Source organism: Podarcis vaucheri (assembly GCF_965113315.1).
Source record: "Podarcis vaucheri genome assembly, chromosome: 6".
Taxonomy (NCBI): domain Eukaryota; kingdom Metazoa; phylum Chordata; class Lepidosauria; order Squamata; family Lacertidae; genus Podarcis; species Podarcis vaucheri.
Window position 1 is genome coordinate 9,465,296 of NC_138764.1, and position 23,227 is coordinate 9,488,522.

Sequence of the window (23,227 nt, forward strand, 5' to 3'; positions counted from 1 at the left end):
TTGTATTTCTAAGTCATTTCTAGGGCTGCCAGCAGTCGTGGCAAAGCCTAAGAATGGGTCCCTCTAGCCTGCCAGCATGACAGGGCAGTGATTTGTGGGCTCACAATATTTATTATTGTTGCTGTTATTAATAAAGTGCCCTCATGGTATGTGGCACTTTTCAGAGTGGCATAATCAAGGTCCTGCTCTCTGTGGGAGGGAGGGAGGGAAGCAGCCAAGAGTGTGGAAAGATGATACATCCCAAAGTCATATTCCACGCTCACCTTTTGTTCATAGGTGCTGAGGAAGAAGGCCCTCCTCCCTCTGTTCTGAACAGATCACACCCAAATTTTGAATGGACCTGCCTCCCAGATTTTGGCATCTACTGCCTCATGTGTAGCAGTCAGCGGCTCAGTTCATCCTTGACTGCTCTGTTCTCCAACATCTCTACCTTTCTTCTCTCACCTTCTCATTTTTTTATTTTACAACCTTATGCCCCATTCTTCACATTTCCACATCGTTTTGGGATTTGCTTTTTATAGTTCTCACGAAAATCCACCAGTATTTTCTGTGAATTTCTCCTAATAGGCACAGTTTCGCAAAACCATTTCTCCTGAAACAATGCATTTTGTATGTTATTTTCATGAATATGAGCATTTTTTGGTATTGGTTATTATTATGAATAATACTTATTTGTAACTTACTACGGCACAAAGGGAGTTGAGAGCCAGGAACTGTGGGATGAAGCAAGAAGCAAGCTGGAGGTAAGACTGGAGAGAAATCAAAGGATGCAGAGATGCCTCGGAGCTCAAGGTGGCCTTGTTGCTAAAGCAAGATGTCTTCCAACCCTTTCTGGGCAGGAGGATGACCAGCCAGAGTAGGTGGGCCTGTCCAGGACTTCAGGATGCTAAAATGTATTGGTAGATGCCACCAACATATGGTCCAATGGCTCAACATACAAGACAGCTGCCACAGGTTTTAGCTCTAGATCTATGGTTATTTTGCATTGTTTTGATTGATGTCTTTTTATGTATTGTACTTTTATTTTATATTTCTTTTATATGAATGTGTGTTAATGTCGTTCTCCACCTTGGAGGCCTTTGGGCTAAAAAGTGGTAGGCAAACGAACCACACCATGTATACTGTGGCTTTTAAGCTGTAAAATTGAATTTTTAATATGTTTTAATTTTAATTTTTATTTTAGTGTAAATGCTCTAAACTGCCCTGGGAGCTGAATTGATGAAGGTCAGATTAAAAATTTAATGAATGAAGAAGCAAATACAAATATACCAAATAAAATAAGGTTCCCAGTTCAAGACTTGGCAGCTCCTGACGTTTTCCCCGGGTCCTAAAGCACACCTGATTTCCATGGCTCTCCCTCAATCCTTCCATTCACCTATTTCTTTTCGTGATGTGAGGCACCATAGCCATAACACAGGAGATATGGGAAGGGCAAGGGTTCATTTGTATGTGTCTCCTGTTTGGTAATTTTTTGTTTCTCTAAGCAAGAAATGCAAGCTTAATACTCTCCGTACTCTTTGGTATTTAAATAAAAAATGCATCCCCTCCCCCCTCAAAGGATACCGTTGCTGTGGCAACCAAGCAAGAGGGTGCAGGAAATGCAGCCATCACAGTCTGATGTGAATTTCAGACGGAGGGATTGCTGGAAAGGTAGAGAAGGCAACTGTAATGAGGCCACTGCAAGTTTAATTGATGCCTCTTTGTCTAGTTTTTCTTTGAGTGGAGAAATGGAGCAAACCATCACTGGAAGACGGCGAGGGGAGTATTAACCACCGTGTATTTCATTGCCACAGACTGGTCAATGCAATGTGCTTTATGCATCAGAAACATTAACCTTAAACTGCAGTCTTCCCTCAAATCGGAACATCTGCCATCAATAGGAACTGCTCTGTCAATGCACTTTGCTTGTTGATGTGCAAATGTGAGGGCTTGTTTACAGTCCTGCATGCAGCCATATTTCTCTCTTGGGTCCAGATGGCTCAGTCATAGTCTGTGGCATTTGGAAACAGTGCCATTTGTGCCTGCTGGGGCTGTGAGCTGCCCCAGAAATGGGAAGTCAGGAGTTTGGGGAGTGCGAACAAGGTCCCGAGTTATGGTTGGCAGCCAGAAATGGAGAAGAGAAAAAGATGGAGCCTGAAAGGGGCACTGGTCTTGAAAGATTGCAGGCTAATCACTGAGATGACTTGAACAGTGCCTGCAAAATGGCCTATCCTGGGACTGCAGGCCCATGGCAAAGCTTTCTCAAGAAGAAGGGAGGAATGGCTTAGCAGAGTGTAAGAAACTGCGGAATCATACCAAAAGCCCAACTAGTCTAGCATCCTGAACTCACAGGGACCAAGCAGAAGTTTTTGGGAAGCCTGGAAGCCTGCCCTGAGTGCCGAAATGCTTTCCTTCCCTTGTTATTTCCAGCAGCTGGTGTTCAGAAGCATACTGACTCCAACACTGAAGGTAGAAACGTTACGATCATGGCTAGTTGTCATTGATAGCCTTGCCCTCCATGAATTTCCCTAAGCTCCTCTTAAGGTGATCCAACTTGGTGGCCATCACTACTTGTGGGAGCCTCTCAAATATTGCGTGTTGCCTGGTGGCTTTGTGTTGGCTGTCTGAATAAGCACAGACTCGTGTGTTATATTTAATTTCCTGGGACTGCATGATACTTACCGATATCAAACATCCATGTGCGTGCATATTTACAGAGCAAGGCCGGCCAGCCCCAGGAACACTAAGATGGCCACATCTCCACGCTGTCCCCCCCCCTTTCATGGAAGGCATTTCATAAAAATTCAGTGTGCATCATTTATTCATTTGGATACTAATTTATTCACTTGGTTTTCTAGCTCACTCCATTGCAGGCTGCAGGCTGCAGTTTCAAACTCCAACACAAGAATATCTGATAAGATCAAGTCGGAAGATGATAAAGTGCTAAAACAGCCGGGCCATTAAATGCATGACCTTGGTTATAAATGCTGGCCCCAATAACAATGTTCTCCAACAGTTTTGAAAGATACTCAGGACAATCTCCAATATATATCTTGGAGGAGGGGAGGGTGCTTGAGGCTGCAGAAATTGCTGAGGCTGTGACTCTTGGACACCAGAATGTGCTACACTGCTCATAAGAGCAGATCTCTCCAGCAAGAGAAGAGAAGGACTGAGAAGTGGAAGAGTAACACGTAGATCAATCTTTAGACCAAGGCTTTGGGGAGTTTTCAGGCAAAAGGAAGTTCCATGTTTTTTGGGAGGAGGACGCATGGAGCAGTCATGCAGATGATATCTCTATGGCCTGGCGGGTGTTTACCATGGGTGCAGGCAGTACAACGTTAGACTCACTTGACTAAACGTTTCTCCTATGGATGGGGCAAGACTCTGAAAGAAGAGGACAGAAGAGAGCACAGACTTGCACAAAATGTGCCCATGCTAATTTATATGGGTACATGCAGATTTAGAAATGATTGCCCAAATTTAAATCAAAATACAGTTCCTCTCACGCCCCCTCCTGCTCTCCGTTCTGATGGTTCTCTGTCTTTACTTTGGAGTTGGTCTGGGCACTGGCGGAAGAAGAGGAGCGCGGGGGGAGCGCACTGCCCCCGGCAGTGTGATCCTGGCAGGATGCCATCACGGTTGACCCCCGGCCGCACCGGGCACCCCGCCCCTGCAAGCGACGCACCTCACCCCCAGGACGCGTGCCACACCCCCAGGATGCGCTCCAGCCCCGCCCCCACCTGCTCTCCACCCCCCTGTGTTGGAGCATGAAGCTTCGCCACTGGGTCTGGGTAGCCCTTCAAATGCCTACAAAGGATTGTCTTCTGGGAGCCTTTCAGATAGACGACTGCCTTCTGTAAAGTAGGGTGCATGGCCGCCCTATGTGTAATGGTCCTTCTCAGTAAGGTGGAATCACCTTTGAGCTGGACTGCTCTTGGACTTGGATTCCCACTTGGTTGTGTCAGGCAAAGCAGACAGCCTCCGACCTTTCCCTGCCCCCACTTCCACCTTCCTCAAGGGGGAAAAGGTGAGCACCCACTGATTACCACTGATTGCAGATGGACTTGATAGCACTAGTGATGAGTCAACTCGACTTGATTCAGAATCAGTGCAATAATTATAAGTTTTCTCGGGGAACTTTTTTTGGATTCTTTTCTCAACCGAGCTGTCATATTGACATGTGTGCAGCATTGATTGTGTAACGCACACGAACCCTGTCATATTCCGACAATGGCAGAGAAGCACTTGGAAATTCAACCCTTACTCACCTTACTAAGCAAGCATGCGCACAACACAGCTGAGCACCAAGAGCAGGACAACTTCACACTCCAAATTAGGGTGCTTATGAACTTTGGCAACATCTTTGGATAAAACAGCAATAAGCAAGTAGAGATGTTGTTGCTGCTGTTTTTTTTAAAAGTAGAGTTATAGCTGAAATTGATCTCAGAGGTTACCAGGCCCAACTCGTGACACAGTGGATATGTATGATATACTAAACCCGACAGATTCTTATTCAGCCATTCTTTTGAACATTTCCAAGGAGGGAGATCCCACAACATCTCTAGGAAGTGATTATTTTATGGATTTCTAACCTGCCTTTGAGACTGTATATTCAATTTTGCCTGTGCTTAAAATACTTAATGATAGCAAAATCTTTCTTCATGTGATGGACAGTTGTTCTGTGTTTTTCTTTGCATTCTTCAGAGTACTATAGTCACATAGTCAAAACGGAGGAGGATGGAATATTTTGCATGCATTTCAAATTGGCTGATGTTATGGATTTGATTTTGCATTCTTTTCCTGATTTTGCTTTGAATTTCTAGACTTACTTTTACGGGGCAGTATTAAAATACTGTGTCCTATCAGTGCACACATTGGGCACACATTCTCTCTTATCATCCACATAGGTCTTGTCTAAATTGTATGACTTCCCATTTGTCAAATCCTTGAATAATGGTTTTCTATATTTGAATTCTGTCTGAAATGACTGTGGTGTAGTTGATCATAAAATTTAGATCTCAAAATTTAGTAGTTTACTGAATTTTCAATATGCATTTGGACTTTGGCAAAAGTGCTGATCATTTTTCGGGAACATTTCTGACAGCATTGAAAAACTGCTCCCCAGCACACCTTGTGAATATGTTCACATATTAATTTAAACTGCCCTTATTTGGCCCCGGCTGCATGATCAGGCAGCCACTTTGATTTTTATTTACTGGTGTCTGGGGTTGCCATCTTTTTGGATATAGCATTGTAACCGCATCCTGTTCACTGTGAGATTCTCTGATCTGATGGAATCCTCCTGGTGATTAATTCAGGAAAAGTAAGATGAAGAAAAGGTCCATATAGTAAAAGCTATGGCTTTCCCAGTAGTGATGTATGGAAGTGAGAGCTGGACCATCAAGAAGGCTGATCGCCAAAGAATTGATGCTTTTGAATTATGGTGCTGGAGGAGACTCTTGAGAGTCCCATGGACTGCAAGAAGATCAAACCTCTCCATTCTTAAGGAAATCAGCCCTGAGTGCTCACTGGAAGGACAGACCCTGAAGCTGAGACTCCAATACTTTGGCCACCTCATGAGAAGAGAAGACTCCCTGGAAAAGACCCTGATGCTGGGAAAGATGGAGGGCACAAGAAGAAGGGGACGACAGAGGACAAGATGGTGGGACAGTGTTCTTGAAGCTACCAGCATGAGTTTGACCAAACTGCGGGAGGCAGTGGGAGACAGGAGTGCCTGGCGTGCTCTGGTCCAGGGGGTCACAAAGAGGCGGATACGACTAAACGACTAACCAACAACAACAAGAAGAAAACTGATGGACAAGAAAGGAGGGGGTAAGAAGGAAAGCAACCCCAACCAACAAGATGAAGAAGGCAGAATAGCTGGTGATGGGGACAGGCACAGGAGGAGAAAAAACTCTACTTAAATAGGATTGGGGAGAAAAGGATGATGAATCCCTGTAGTACTGATATTCAGAACAATGTGCTCGTGCCTCTACATACATACATTTTCTTTTGCATTATTTACCATTGACATTATTAGTTGGGAAAATGATTACACTTCTTTAATCCAATTTTACAGCGCATTGTTTCCACTTCCTTTTGGCTCGGCAGGGGTTCATGCTGGAGCTTGGATACTAAAGGAAGGTTTGCTTTAAAACTGCTGGGAATTGTGCCACTGTGAACAAGTATTTAGAAGTTTCCAGCGAGAGCTGAAAGAGAAATACACCCAGACACATACAGTCCATAAAACTGCAGTCTGTTTCTCCTCTAATTGGTAATAAATGTAAATGTTTAGTTATGCCTGGCTGGGGAGCTATGAACAACACATCTGTCTGGCTGTTTTCTCTGTCTTCACAAGGACTGCAGCGTTTATGCCATCTGTAGCTGAAGGTATGGAGAGCGAGCAGGCAGCCAGCAGCCGGAAGGATAAAAGCCAGTTTATATCCTTGAAAGAGAGATGGATATTGGTTTTGGGAGGTGAAGAGGAGTGAGAAACACAGGAAGGAGGAAGGGGGGAGGTGGTTCTGGACAGTTAAAGACCCAGGGTAGGAGCCAATGGAATCAGAAGAGACCAGAGCAGACAGTGAGATCAAGGAAGTGGAGTCCACAATGCTCTGTGACATGGAGAGTGGTTTTCTTCAGGAAATGATGGGAATGCTAGTGCATTAATTGCCTTATGTTTCCAGGACTGAAATTGATACTGAAAACAGATTTTTATTTTTTTATTTTTTAGGAGGGCTAAGCTTTGATGAATTCTGGATCTAGCTAAGTCCATGTGTCAAATATATGCGATTTTCCACTTCCAGGGCAAAAAATTCTGTGGCAGATAGATGTCCCAAACACACAGCAGGTTTGAGAATATAATTGTCGGGTTGCCCCCACCTCTCCAAAAAGAATGGCTAGATTTACAAGGTGATGTGCACTTAAGTGAATTGTGCATGGGTTGCATAACGATTTTTATCTATACTATACTGCTCTGAGAGGTATCAGTGTTCTTTAATTAGGGTCACCATGGGCAACTGAGCCTGTTGCAGATAGCAATGTCCATATGATGAGCAACTATTATTTGAGTCTGCATTGTAACAGTACCATATCTGCTTTTGTGCATGAGTGCTCCAAATATACAACATCATTATGCAGGAAGGCAAACATGTCTGTACAAAAGAAGGGGAAATGTAAGTATGCTCCTAGCTCTAGCCATGAGCCAGAATCCAGTGGGTTAACAGGCAGAGCTAATGTTATAGAGATAGGAAAATAAAGTGAAATAGCTATTGAGAAATAAAAATTTCTACAAGTTGTTTATGGACTGCGTTGGTGCATTCTCTAGTTTTAGCTGTTATATATGACATTACTTCTGTCTGTTGCTGTCCTTTGTGCTGAAGACTGCTTGTTCTGTGTGGTATTTGTAAGATCACCTGACCTTTTTATGTAGTACCTCAGGTTACATACGCTTCAGGTTACATATGCTTCAGGTTACAGACTCCGCTAACCCAGAAATAGTGCTTCAGGTTAAGAACTTTGCTTCAGGATGAGAACAGAAATCGTGCTCCGGCGGTGTGGCGGCAGCAGGAGGTCCCATTAGCTAAAGCTAAGGTTAAGAACAGTTTCAGGTTAAGAACGGACCTCCGGAATGAATTAAGTACCGTACTTAACCTGAGGTACCACTGTATGTCTGTTTCCTGCATCTTCTTTTATGTGCATCAGTTCCACAATATTGAGAAAGGGTCTGGTTAACTTATTTTTTTGTTACGGAATGCCTAGATACTGTTTTACGATATATGATATCTTTATTGCCATTGTCCCATGCAGAACAATGAAATTGAAAAACTACATAAAACATTTAAAAAAACCCTAAAAACTCTGAAACCCCATTTTAAAATACACAGTACTATAGAGACCCCTTATGCTGCGTTTAGAACCAGAATTGCATTTGTGTAGAAACTCTTTCTGAGGTGGCTAGTCCTGGCCTTTATAACCCTATACCTTCTTCCAGAAGGCAGAAGCTGAAAGAGAAGCCTATGAGCGGCAGGCATAATGTGTCGCTTTATAATTTGAGCACTGATGTACATTTTGTCTTCATTCAGTATTCCTGGTGGCGAGACCTGTTGAAATGTAACATTTCTAGTTTGCTGATCTCTAATTCAGTGTTTCCCAACCGGTGTTCCGCGGCACACGAGTGTGCCGTGAGACATCGGCTGGTGTGCCGCGAGATACCTGGAGGGAGGCGGGCGAGTCGGGCGGCGAGAGGCGGGGCGGCGGCGGCGAGGAGAGGCCGCGCCTCCTGCTGCTGCCTGCCGCTCCTCCTTGCAGCCGGCAGCGCTGCCTGGGCGCCTCCGCGCGACTCTGCCTCGCTGGGTTTGGTCTCCCAGCAGAGACGGGTCACACGCGCCCCTCCCTCCCTCCCTCCCTCAGCCTGCGCGGAGGGAGAGCCAGAGAGAGGCATCGCTCCTGCGCTCCGAGGCGGATTGAGCGCAGCTGAGAGGAGCTGCCGAGGGAAAAAACTTTCACTTTTGTGCGTCCCTCCCGGCGTGACGCTGCGCGCTGACGTCACGGGGCGGGGCTTTAATGGTGGTGTGCCGCGAGATTTTTTTTCAGTAAACAGGTGTGCCGTTGCCCAAAAACGTTTGGGAAACACTGCTCTAATTGCCTCTCCCACACCACTCTTATTCTGACATTGCTTTCCCTTACTTTGAAGGACGGGTAGATTCTTCCTGTTGGGCTTTGAACTCCTTTTCTCGATTCAGTCTGAAATCCATATCTTTATTGATCAAAACACTTTTCTTAGTGTGACGACTACTTGGAAGAAAGTGCAGTTGCTGCTTTTGGACCCTGTCAGGGGGCAGTCCTGGGAAATGTTCTGCAGACAAGTTCTATGAAAAAGAATGGTGTTTGCAATTATTTCAGCCAGGAGCGCGTAGAGAGCTGATCAATCCTTCTGCTTGGGAACATAAAAGAGGATCGCCTGCTGAGGTCAGGAGTGAAACATTCCCAGTGGGAGACAGCTACAGCCTTTGGTTCATTAAGAGGAGAGTGGCTGCGCCTTCTGCTGCGGCATCTGGTATCAGCCACTTCTAGATCAGGCCATTGGGCCAAGCCTTCATGGGAAAAGACATTAGGGAATCAATGCCCTTGATTGCTTCAGCTGGACTTTCCTGGGTTTTGCACTGTTCCAGGTGCGGTCCGGTGCAGAGTGTTAAATCACAGAGCTACAGAAGTAATTCCATAAGCTATGAGCTGTGAGAAGAAAAATTGGCACAGTGTTAATCAGGATGTTGTCAAGAGTGGGAGGGCTACCAGTGCTTCAGTTTTTTAAGACTCAGCCCGGCACAGAAGTTATGCTGTCTGCTCTTTCATTCTACAGTCTGCAGCTGCTGATTGGTGAGGGAAAGGCACTCTACGCTTGTCCAGATGTGATACCTATGCTACAATTTGCTTTATATCTGCTTCTTTAAAGGAAGGGCATGTAAATTACATATACATGCCCCTGATTGCCTTCCATTTTAGCCAACCCATGTCCCCTGTAGCTGGAGTGGGGAGAGACATCACAGAAGGTAAACTCATTCCTCTGCTGCCCCCTGTAAATTGAACAGTGGACACGGTCTGCTTAAAGGAAAATAAATAGCCACTAGGAGTTTAGTTGCTTACCAAGGATCACTTTCCATCTTACATTTTCAGCTGCATACATAGAGATGTTTTAAGTAGACGCCTATAGAGAGGATGTGCCAGACATGTGCAAACTCACCAGTAAACTGATAATGCGCTATGGTGCATTTACTCCATGCGATGGGAAATGGCCTCAAGTGGTTGGCTCGGAGGTCAGCTATTCAAAGAAAAGGGGGAATGAGCCACTGAATCACTCTTGTATGGAACGACTTGGGCTTCTGCTCTCAGCAGCTATCCACTGGTATCATCTCCCATCCAAAATGATGAAGAAACTACACAAATTGAAAGAGAAAAATAATAGTAAGTAGAGTGAGGATGCAGCTGTGCCCAACATGTCCCAGCTGGGCATGATGCACACCTTGTGGTGTTTGTCACTGTAACTGGCTTGTGCACAGTATAATGTTACATGGGAAGATATTTGTAAGATGTAAGGCATAGTGAGCGCAAGGGGGTGGGAATGAGAGAGGGAGAGAACATTGGAATGTGCCTGTGTTCTTACTGGCTGAGAGTGAAGTGTGACAGATGAGGTGGGCGGGGAGAAAGAGGGAGGGAGGGAGGGAGGGAGAAAGAAAAGGGTGGCTGGTGTGGGTGCTGTGGTGTAGTGGTTAGAGTAGGAAGGATCAGATAGGATGAGGATTAAGAATTGATTTGATATAGAAATATTTGCATATCACTTTTCCAACAAATGTTGAGCTTGCAATAATCACATTAACAAAACAGCAGGCATTGCAATCACAAACACATACCATATTAAATATAGCAAACAACAACAAGAAATTCATCAAAATAGTTAATGCAATTCAATAAGGTCATTATAACTCATAGATAGATAAGGTAAAACTTTATTCGCATTAGCCAATGGCCATAGCAACAGTAAAACATTACAGTATACACAGAAAAGGAAATTTGATATAAGAGCACAATTTAAAGTCCTGAATCATAGTATTGCAAGGATACTTTCTGATCACATGCATTTACTCCAGAAAAAAAAAATGGACTAGCTGTGCCCTGTTGGTTACCACATGCATGGCTTTGCAACACTGAAATGGATAGAAGGCTCACTCACTGTAGGTGAACTTACATTTACAAAACTATTTGGGGTGGGTGGCCAAGGTCAGAGCAGGCTGGTGGTCAGCTTCAGACATGGTTGGAGGGAAAGGATTATCTGGACCCATAAGAACATGCTATGGAATGCAAACTTCCCAAACACAGTTACTGAAAAGAGTTCCTATAAGAAGCCACTCAGGGTGCAATCCTCAATGAAACGAGAAGACTTTTGCATAGCAGCACTGCTAGGGGGAATGCACATTAAGTGTGCAGTCCTGGTATTCCTTAGCTCCATAGCGGCTGGTAGCAGCTGGTTTCAAGCACTCTTCATCTAATTCAATGAAAACGAGACATTTGAGTGAATGAAGATAATTTAATAATGAATGGCTCTAACTTATCGGGAAAGCTCTCCATTCCTTTTTGACAGCCGCTGCCTCTAAGTGCAATTTAATAAGGGACTCGCAGTCATTTGGCATGGAAACAAATGCTTACTGCAAGGAAGACGACCCAGCCATTCCCCAGCAAGCTGACACCATTTCCAAAGCAGCACAAACACAAGGGTGTGTGTAAAATGCCCTACAGCGGTAACAAAACCTCATCCTCCGTAGTTGAGATGTGATTAAATATAAAATCAGCTTTGAGAAATCCTGTGGCTCATAACAAACAAGGCAGATGTCTGCCAACGAGACCTGGTGTTTGCAACTCTGAAAACTGGAGATGCCTGAAAATGTCCAGGAGGGAATTCCCACTACATGTTAAATGTGAGTTCCAACTGGCCTTTGCTGGCAGGATGGAATTCAAGGCTCTAGATCATTTTCTTCATAGGTCTGAGGGCAGGAAAAGATGTGAATCTTGACTTGAGGGTGTGCTGAAAATTGGATCCCTGCATCAACTCCTGCGCCATCTCCAAAAATGTTTAGGCAGATTTGCCATGTTCCCCAAGCCTTCTTCCAAAACATCTTTGCTGGCAGGCCAAACACAACACTACTGGTGACTCTGTCTGAACCTATAGATAAAAAAGGAAGAGTTACATGCTAAAGTCTCAAAAAATCAGAAACTTAACCGACAGTAGATGGGTGGCACTGTGGTCTAAACCACAGAGCCTAGGGCTTGTCGATCAGCAGGTTGGCGGTTCAAATCCCCGCGACGGGGTGAGCTCCCATTGCTCGGTCCCTGCTCCTGCCCACCTAGCAGTTCGAAAGCACATCCAAGTGCAAGTAGATAAATAGGTACTGCTCTGGCGGGAAGGTAAATGGCATTTGCGTGCCCTGCTCTAGTTTGCCAGAAGTGACTTAGTCATGCTGGTCACATGACCCGGATGGACAAACACCGGCTCCCTCGGCCAGTAAAGCGAGTTGAGTGCCACAACCCTAGAGTTGTCCACAACTAGGCTTAATGGTCAGGGGTCCCTTTACCTTTACCTTTACCTTTACCTTTACCTTTACCTTTACCTTTACCTTTACCTGACAGTAACTCATTCTTTCAGTGTGGCTGCCTCTGCTCTGCAGAACAGCATTTTTGTCAAGATATGACTGGTGCCCAGAGCAGTGGCGTAGCGTGGGTTGTCAGCACCCGGGGTAAGGCAAGTAATTTGCGCCCCCTAACCCCTAACCTGCCGCCGCTGCCAGCTTCTTCTTGCTGCTGCCTGGTCTGGTCTGGTGTGGTTCTCTCCCACGTTCAGCACTGCGCTGGGCGGCCGCTGCACTGTCCCTCCCCCAGATAGTCCCTCGCTCTCTCTCCGCACTGCACGCCTGGCACCCACCCCCTACACAGTGGGCGGCGACCCGGCGGCTCGGATCGGATTCGCACAGCCAGCACTGCAGTGAGAGAGAGTGAGTGAGCAAGGTAGGGGCAGAGAGCTGCGAGTGCGAGCGCGCCCCCCCCCAGATGTTGCGCCCGGTGCGGCTGGCCCCCCTGCACCCCCCACAATACGCCATTGGCCCAGAGGCATAACTAGGGTCCCTTGCACCCTTGGCAAGGAGCTGCAACAGCCCCCCCCAAAAAAAAACAATTTACCACAATAGCCATGTTAGAAATTACTACATTTTACATGCAGCACTCGAGGCATCTGAAATGAGGGTGAGATGAAGAGGAAGGGTGAAAAAATTCACATGCCTTTGTGCCGCAGTTTGAGAAGGACCAGAAGTTTCTCCTGCCTTTGATCTCCCTGCAATAGTATTGGTGTGTCGCCACACACTCATGTCACACACTCTATAGTCTGAGAGGCAATTTTTGCTCCCCCCGCCCTCTGGTATGCCTCTGTAGTTTGTGGAAACAAGTGAAGGCATTTTTATTTTGACAAGCTTTTCCATCTAGATTCCATCTTGCGTTTGTTTTGTGTTGTTCTTAAATCTATACTTTGATGTTCTTGTACTGTTTCAGAAACTGTTTTTGCTGCTTTTAAGGATATGCTAGTAAATTGCCTTGGAGCATATACCTGGAATTGATGCACAAATAAATTAGATAAAGATGGTGATAATGAGTTTTCTAATAGCATGTAGGGAGTATTTGAAAGTGTGTGTGTGTGTGTGTGAAGACAGGAAACAGTATAGATGTGGTTAGGGCTATCAATTGATTTAAAAAATCTTAAATTGATTGGCCTAGTCAGTGATTAATCAGTTAAATGTAAATAAGTTAGCATGGTTCAAAAACCACAACTGTCTTATGGATATACTGAAAAAAGTGCACAATGACTTGTGATTTATTAAACACATTTACCCCCCCCCCTTTTTTGGGTAGAAAACAGGGCTGTCTTTAATACGTTCTTTTTCTTTCCGCATAACAGTAACACAGCAAAGCCAAACAAAACTTTTAGTGCACCCTTAAGACAGCACAACAAATTAAAATTGGCTCCAATCAATTAATTAGATAAAACTTGATTAAGTTACTATGTAAACCAATTAAAGTTTGCAGCCCTATCAATACTATTTTTGAACAGCAATGGAACGCAGCATAAATCCTTTCCCCTAATCTTGTTCACAAACTGTCATATGCAGGACTGAACATCTGATGCCCAGGAGGCTTGGCTAGGGGGTCTTGTGGGGTCTCCGGCCTCTTCAAATTGTACTCCAATAACCTCATATTTGTATGACCTTTCCCCACCCCCTTGCTAGCAGGACAGTCCTAGAGAATGGCAAGTGAGGCCAGTATACCAAACCCTCTGCCATTTGCAGCCACACATCTCCAGACATGCCCTGTTAGCAGGTTCGAGGCAGAGGAAGGAAAGCAGAATGATGGCAAGGCATGTCAGGGTGTTCCAAGAATAGGGGGAAGGGAAAATTTTGGACAGAAAGAGGAAGAAGAAAGACAAGGCATCCTGAAGAGTGTGCCCCTTCCAGCTAAGGCATTAGTCCTCCTGCCTTTCATCATCACCTTATCCATGGAAAGTAATGGCATCTCCTGAAGATGTTTCAGCCCTAGCCCTGCACAATCCTTGCAGCTGCTCCACCTTCCCTGCTCTCCACGACCCAATGCTCTTATGTAGCGTCACCCGCAATGGAACCAGGAAGTGGAAGAAGCAGCCTGTGTTAAGATGAGGAGGTTCTGTTTTCCTTTCCTTGTGCTCTCCTGCTGCTGCCTATTTTCTCTTGATGGTACTTCAGGACACTCTTTAGTTGATTTAACCCAGGTAACTGTTGGTTGGGGTTGCTTTCCTTCTTCCCCCCTCCTTTCTTGTCCATCAGTTTTCTTCTTGTTATTGTTGTTTAGTCGTTTAGTCGTGTCCGACTCTTCGCGGCCCCCTGGACCAGAGCACGCCAGGCACTCCTGTCTTCCACTGCTTCCCACAGTTTGGTCAAACTCATGCTGGTAGCTTCGAGAACACTATCCAACCATCTCGTCCTCTGTTGTCCCCTTCTCCTTGTGCCCTCCAACTTTCCCAACATCAGGGTCTTTTCCAGGGAGTCTTCTCTTCTCATGAGGTGGCCAAAGTATTGGAGCCTCAGCTTCACGATCTGTCCTTCCAGTGAGCACTCAGGGCTGAATTCCTTAAGAATGGAGAGGTTTGATCTTCTTGCAGTCCATGGGACTCTCGAGAGTCTCCTCCAGCATCATAATTCAAAAGCATCAATTCTTTGGCGATCAGCCTTCTTTATGGTCCAGCTCTCACTTCCATACATCACTACTGGGAAAACCATAGCTTTAACTATACGGACCTTTGTCGGCAAGGGGGTGTCTCTGCTTTCTTCTTGAGAGTCTTTCCTGAATGGCCACCCTGGATCTCCTCCTTCTCAATTCTTTTGTCTTGCTTAGCTTGAAACGTTTTTCCATGGCACCATGTCTTCCAGCAAATGTCTCTCTTTTGTCATTCCCTTTCTCTCCATCCCTTGGGTGGCGAAGTAACTGGGCAGCTTTCCTTCTTTCTGCACATGGCAGTTATCAGCCTCTTTCCTCCTCCTTCTGTCTCATCTTTTGAGTTTGATGCCCTTCATTTTTACTCTGTGACAGATTCAGAGATCCACAGTCCTTCTTTGCTATTGTTGTTTGTCTTAATTTCTCACTGATTTCCTGGTTATCATCTTTCGTGTCTTCTACTAACTGGAGTTAGGGAAATTTAAATATACATATTGATTACATTTACAATCTTCAGGTGTAAAATTGTCTCTGTTTGTTCAGCTCTTCAGCCTTGTTCCTTTCCCTGCCTGGGCAACAAAATCTGTTAACCGCACTCTTCATTTTGTTAGTTCAGCTGTATGTTCTCCTTTGGAAACGAACCCAGTTACCCGGTTACTGTGATGCAAGTTACCATGGCGATGATCACTGCCCCTTCCTCCCTTTCCTGGCACTCTGCTACAGCAAGGACCCTGGGAATATAACTTTCCCAGGGTACCCAACATCCTCAGCATGTCTGCCGTTCCCTTTTTGTCCTTCCCTTTCCAGTCAGTGCTCTGCTTTATTTTTTTTTATTTTGCCTCTAAACTTTTGGAAATCACTTCTGCTAATCAGCTTTCAGATAATCAGACTTGCTTCCGTTCTTTTCATTCTAATGAACAGAGGCACCGAGTTGCATTAAAATTGGGGCTGGTCGTCGTGTGGGTGGGTGGGAGATGCAATGGCCTGGCATCTTCCACCCACCTGATGCTCACTGTCTGCAGTCTTACCTCAGTAAGGCCTCCCCTTCCTCCTTCGAGAGCCAGTGTGGTGTAGTGGTTAAGAGCAGTGGACTCATAATCTGGTGAACCGGGTTCGATTCCCCGCTCCTCCACATGCAGCTGCTGGGTGACCTTGGGCCAGTCACACTTCTCTGAAGTCTCTCAGCCCCACTCACCTCACAGAGTGTTTGTTGTGGGGGAGGAAGGGAAAGGAGAATGTTAGTCGCTTTGAGACTCCTTAAGGGGAGTGAAAGGCAGGATATCAAATCCAAACTCTTCTTCTTCTCTTCTTCATGTTGCCTGCTGAGGCGCTTGGTTGTGTTCTTTTGAAATTGCCAACGCACCTTCCCAGAAGGTGCCCTGGCAATCATCAAGACGCTTTGCTGCTCTGTGTCCCTGGTGGAAATTGCCAGTGCAGAATATTGAGGGTGCCCAGCCCCTTGTCCCCCCAATGGTGTCCCTGCTAATAAAACAGATATGCTTTCTGTCACTGCTGTTCTTCTGTCTGTCACTGCTGTTCTTCTGTCTGTCATAGGCCCTCCAGATGTTGCTAAACTACAACTCCCATCACCCCTGGCAGGCATGAGCAATGGAAGGGATGATGGGAGTTGCAGTTCAGCAACACCTGGAGAGTCAAAGGTTCCCCACAAAGGTCCCCCCCCCTCTAAATTTAGGAGTCTCAAACCTCTGCTCCAGCTCTTGGACCATTTTCATTGCCTAATAATAATAATAATTTATTATTTATTCCCCAGCCACTCTGGGCGGCTTCCAACAGAACACTAAAATACCATAACCTATTAAACATTAAAAGCTTCCCTAAACAGGGCTGCCTTCAGATGTCTTCTAAAAGTCAGTAGTTGCTTATTTCCTTGACATCTGATGGGAGGGTGTTCCACAGGGTGGGTGCCACTACTGAGAAGGCCCTCTGCCTGGTTCCCTGTAACATGGCTTTTCGAAGCAAGGGAACCACCAGAAAGCCCTTGGCACTGGGTCTCAGTGTCCGGGCAGAACCTCTTTTGAGGTGCAGGAACCATACACATGGGGTGGTATCAAGTGCTAGTCCTACTCGGAGCAGTAGACCTATTGAACCAACTTACAGTCATTAATTTCAATGGGTCTACTCTGAGTAGGACGCAACCCATTATTCCAAGTATAGTTGCACTACAGTTGTGTGAAGGTATTACACAAGTGACAGCTTTATTCTCAACTCTTTTTCTGAAAATTCCTAGCAAAGAATCTGCCTTTTTAAAAGAAATCTGTATCCGTACATTTCTTTTTATTTTTTATTGCATTAGCTTCTCATCCCTTGTTGTATTCATTTAAAAATTATTTGTCTATGTTTGGCACTGCTGCTCCTGCCTGTCTTTAATCACTTTTTTCCTATAGCCACACATGCCAAAGATCACATCTGTTGCCCTGTGCTTCCATCTGTTTAATTTGGCAGCGCCTTATCTGTGGAACTCAATGCCCCAGGACACTCCTATGACCCAGTCGCTCTCACACATTAAGAAGGGCTTCAGAACATACCTGTTTCACATGTCTCTTCCAGTTAATGGAAATATATTCTTCCTCCCTAAACTCTTCTCTTTTAAATCTCTGCGTTTTTGTCTGATTGATTAGGCTCACAGTACCTTGATTAATTTAAAACTTGGTGGCATTTTGACTGTGCCTAATAAAGGTCACTGTAGTCGGGTGGCTTTTGGGTTTTCTACTTTTGTGCTACTGCTAAATACGGAACAAAGATCAGTTGGAAAATGTTGCTGTTTCCTGCTCCAGGGGTGGTTGAGGACAGCGTGGCATTTTTCAAGGCACCAAGTGGCGCAGAGTGTGTTTGAAGCACCTGCCCAATTGGCGCCATTTCCATGCATGGTACCCAAGAGAGTCCATAGGTGCTATACAGAAGTGGTGAATGATGTGTGTTGCTGCCCTCTGTTGTCCAGGACTGGGATTGCTGGAGGTTATTTCATACGCTGTTGTCTTAAATCCGTTCTTTGGAAGACAGGAGACAAGTCCTGCTCCATCATCGTGTGTCATGTGGTCATATTATTCAATGCTCTGAGAACCTGAAGTGCTTATAGAGTGGTACCTCGGGTTAAGTACTTAATTTGTTCTGGAGGTCTGTTCTTAATCTGAAACTGTTCTTAATCTGAAACACCACTTTAGCTAATGGGGCCTCCCACTGCTGCCGCGCCACCGAGGTACTATTTCAAGGTAACCCGAGGTACTATTTCTGGGTTAGCGGAGTCTGTAACCTGAAGTGTATGTAACCTGAGGTACCACTGTATATCTATTCGGGGGGAAAGATGGGTTAATGAAGAAATTGCATATCTTTCTACTTACAAGTGTTGAACTAATTGGCTGATGAAGAATTCAATGAAACAGTAGTTGTTATCCGGAAACACTCTTCAGCAGAGTTCAGAGTTGGACATCAGAATTGGACATTTGCTGATTATACAAAGCTTCACACCTTGCTCTCCGCCAGGTAAAGTCTGGCACCGTGATTCATTTAAGGACTTTCAGAGACTTTCAGAGACGTCAGTTTGTTAGTTCTGATGTTTTGAATTATTCCATAAGTTGTCCACATTGTTATGGTTTCTGGCCATCGTGTTGCTTTTGATATCGTGTGCTTATAGATTTGGCATACAAGCTGGGACTGGTGCGTTTTCTTCCACTACTGATTTCAGTGTGGTGTAGTGGTTAAGAGTGGTAGTCTTGCAATCTGAGGAACCGGGTTCGCGTCTCCGCTCCTCCACATGCAGCTGCTGGGTGACCTTGGGCTAGTCACACTTCTCTGAAGTCTCTCAGCCCCACTCACCTCACAGAGTGTTTGTTGTGGGGGAGGAAGGGAAAGGAGAATGTTAGCCACTTTGAGACTCCTTAGGGTAGGGATAAAGCAGGGTATCAAATCCAAACTCCTCCTCCTCCTCCTCCTCCTCTTCCCCTTCTTGACTGCCTTTGCAGACAAAGAGGGTGATGCTTTGAAAGCAGATGGGAGTGCAGAGCCAAGTTGCCCCACCCCACCGCCCCAAAAAATTCACTATCCATTTGTGGGTAACAAAACAGTGTGTTGGCAGTTTTTCAGGTGTGTGAAGTCAATTTGGGGCGCATGAGGACAACTGGCCACCACCAGAGGAGCCCCTCTTGGCAGTCCCCTCCCCCAATGCTCCTCTGAGGGATGTTCCATCATTACTTGGTGGCATCCTGGGGCAAAATTGGCAGCTGTCAGCTGTCAGAAGAAGCACTTCTCCTGCTGCCACAACTGTCATCATGGAAGATGTATCAGTGATAGAGAAAAGCAATAGAGGGTGAATGCCTTCACCCGCTTTCATCCCATTCAGCCAAAATTCTGGGATATATAGATGTGGCCCAAGCTTAGCAGAAGGTCTCAGGTTCAGCCCTCAACAACCACACTTAAAGGATCTTAGGCAGCCGAACTGGGGAAATCTTGTCCCAAGATTGTGGACTGCTGCTATTGCTCATGGCAGACAATGCAGAGCTGGGCATGGTCGGCCAATTGGTGCCAAAGAAAGACAGAATATTTTTTATGTACGCAACAACGGCAGCAAGAATACTTATCGCAAAGTACTGGAAGACACAAGATCTACCCAGCTTGGAAGAATGGCAGATGAAGGTGATAGACTACATGGGACTGGCAGAAATGACTGGCAGAATCCGAAACCAGGGAAGAGAGATGGCGGAAGAAGATTGGAAGAAATTCAAGGACTTTCTTGGGAAATATTATAAAATTAGTGAATGTTAGATTGATGTTGAACTGAATCTAAGCGGTTACCAGCTGTAATGATTAAGATAATTGGGGGAAAAAGAAGAAAGAAAGGTGTAAAATTAAGTGAAAATTGAGGATGAGGATTTGCTGAATGAATAATTTGAATTGGAATACAAAAAGGGGAGGTGTGAGGAGGTCCGAGAAATAAGTTAAAAGAAAATAAGTGAATGAAATTATATGTGTTTTTAATTTTTGTATTTTTGTTTTTTGTCTTTTTTTGTATAAATTTTGAAAGGTTAATAATTTTTTTTTTTAAAAAAAAAGACAATGCAGAGCTGGATTAAGCTACAGTGTTTGGTGTGATGTTGAATTGGGTCTTGTGCGTTTTGAGATGAGCCTGATGTGAAAAGATGTTCATACCCTGCTTCTCCTCCACTGTTCCATCTTCCTTGCCCATTCTCTCAAGTTTACTCCCAAACCAAACCCCACCTTAAGCTGGGGGAATTGTACTGGACGTTTCCTTTGGTATTGTTGGATCAATACCAATTTCGCCCTCTCAGGGGAAAAAAAAACCATGATCAAAATGTTCACCTTCCCAAAATCAGAACTATATTTTAGGCATGTTTCTGAAGCTGACCAGTGCACCGTTGTGGCCTTTAAAAGAGATCATACTTTACATCAGGTTCACATTCCGACTCAAGATTATATCTCATCTGCAAGATCCATAAATCTGGACTGCAAACTTTTTATTTATTTTTATTTTGCCAGATTAAAAATAAACTGGAGTATCCCATTGACTTCAAAGGAATGTAAGCATCCTTAACTGTGCGTTAGACTGTGCCCATGTTTAATAATGAAGGTTTTTTTGCAAAATTACACTCCAGGCAGATTTCAGAATTTTATATGCTTTTTTATTTGAACAGCTTGAATTTATGCTGTTGGAAAGCTGAAAAGTTATAAATAGAAGCATAACCTGCCAATATCAAGATATACTAAAATGGCAGGGAAACATTTCCTCATCTGAGACATTTTGCTGAGAATGTTTAGTATTTTCTCCCCCTACCCACTCCAACCTGTTTCTCAAAGTACAAGGCAAGAGAGGCCTTTCTGATTAAATCCCGGCTCTGTAATTAACGACGGAAGAATTTCCTTGCTGGATCACAACAAGCAACCATCTGGACTAACGTTCCGTTTCCAGCAGTGAAAGTTTGGGAAGCTCTAAAGCAGAGTGCAAAGGACCTTTCCCTTTGTTGTCTGTCTGCTCCATCTGGCATTCAGAGGTATACTGCCTCTCTACACGGAGCTCTGTTGAAATATCAGGACAGGTAGCCGCTGGTTGAGTTATTCTACACAAATTTGAGGATTAATCTATCCATGGCAGATAGCACCAACTATAGGCAGAATGTGTCTGTGTGTGTGTGTGTGTGTGTGTGTGTGTGTGTGTGTGTGTGGTATAGAAACACACATTAGACATTTGTTTTTTGGGTTTTTTTATAAAATATTTATTAAAGTTTCACAAATTATACAAACAAACACAACAATACACACAAACACAAACAAAAAAAGAAACAAGTATAATTAGTATAATTTCAAACCCTTATTTTCTTATAACTTACTTCTTCGACCTCCTCATACATTTGACATTTGATTAAGACATTCTGGGAGATGATTTATAACGAAATGAAAAAGGTATTTAAATATACCTTCCTGGAGAAACCAGAGGCCTTTCTCCTGGGCATGGTCAGCCAATTGGTGTTAAAGAAGGATAGAACTTTTTTTTATGTATGCAACAACAGCAGCAAGAATACTCATTGCAAAGTATTGGAAGACACAAGATTTACCCACCCGGGAAGAATGGCAGATGAAGTTGATGGACTATATGGAACTGGCGGAAATGACTGGCAGAATCCGAGACCAGGGAGAAGAGTCGGTGGAAGAAGACTGGAAAAAGTTTAAAGACTATTTACAGAAATACTGTAAAATTAACGAATGTTAGAAGAATGTTGGAATGAAGTTATATGGCTTTAGTAGAAATGTTATAAGGAATTAAGTATAAATAGATTAATAGAATATTAAAGGAAAAATAAGGTTAGAATGTGTTAAGATAATTATAGGATAGAAAACAGGGGACGATGGAAAGGAATTGCTGAAACAATTAACAGAAGTGGAATACAAAAAGGGAGGTGTGAGGAGGTCGTTGAAATAAGTGAATGAAAGATAAGATACTGAAATTGTTTGATGTGTTTTAAATTGTTTTTGTTTGGTTTTGTTAGTTTAATGTGTTAGTGTTATGTAGTGTTTTTGTATTGTATTGTATTGTTCCTTTTTTGTAGTGTTTAAAATGTTGGAAAAGTAATAAATATTATTTTCAGAGAACACACATTTGCTGCTGAAAATGGGCAGTGAAGGGATCTTGGGGATGGCTAGGAAGCGACTTGCAGCCTGATCCAAGCTCTCCGTATGACCAAGTTCCTTTATACTGCATCAGATATTCACAGATCAAGCTCAGCACTGTCTCCTGTGCTGAGCACCAGCTCCCCAGGGACTCACAGCTGAGATATTTTCGAGCACCTTTCACTTGAGATGCCATGGGCTGAACCTGTGAGCAAGCAAAGCCATGGCCCAAATTACTGTGAACAAGCGTTACAGAGTTTTGAGGCCAAAGTGGAGGTTCTTGGTTGGAAGAACCACCTGAGGAATTTCAAAGATGGTAGGATGTGTTTTTAAAGGATCAAGGACAAATCTTAAGGGTGCTCCCCCCTCGCCCACAACCTTAGTTGAGAAATAAACTATCATCTGTATTGGATGGCGGAAAACACAAACCTTCGGCTGATCTGTCTCAAAATAGCGCTTGCCCTTTTGAAATAGCATCACATTGTTGGCTCACATTTAATTTATGGTCCCATGGATATGCCTTGGCAGAACTCCTGCTTAGCAAATTATTCCACATCTTGTATAAACTGGTGTGTCGTTTGGCATCGGCAGGTAGGGTTGCCAAGTATTCAATTTTGCCGAAGGCATCCGGAAAATTACAAGCATGACCTGAATCAGGGACGAAGCCTTGGAGCAGCCAGGGAATGTCTCAAATGCATGTAAGATGTTGAGCTGTGGAGGACGGGGAGAGAAATAATGATCAGTTGGATTATTCCAATTTAACTGACAATTGGCTGCTCTGTGACGATATTAAAAAACTACTGCATAAGGCAGTCACCTCCTTGGTAGACGTAGCTCTGAATGGAAGGACATGCAGATGTCCCAGGTTCAATGCCTTCCTTCTCCAGGTAGGCCTGGAAAAAACTCTGCCTAAAACCCTGGCAGCTCCCTAAACTAGGGGTTGCAGGTGGCAGGTCACACCTCAGTGAAGAGCTGGAGCTTCAGATTAAATCTACTATTCTTTCATTCATATTGTGTTAGAAACTTAACCAGAGACTTGTCCAATGCATATTGCTTACAAGCCAAAACAAAAACAACACTCCATTTCAAGCCACTGTGACACAAAATTCACGCTAAGATTTCCAACTTGCCGTGTGATAATTCGGTTTATCCCAAAGGAGCCCAGAGCAGAGGCACATTAGCATCAAATGTAATTGCAAAGTTGATGGTTGGACAAGGGTTTTCGTTAACAACATGCATCAACACAAAGTGCTCTTTGGACCACGATCTTGTCGTCATGTGATTTGGAGCAATCAAAGCCATCTTAATGGATGTAGCAAGGAAACTCTTA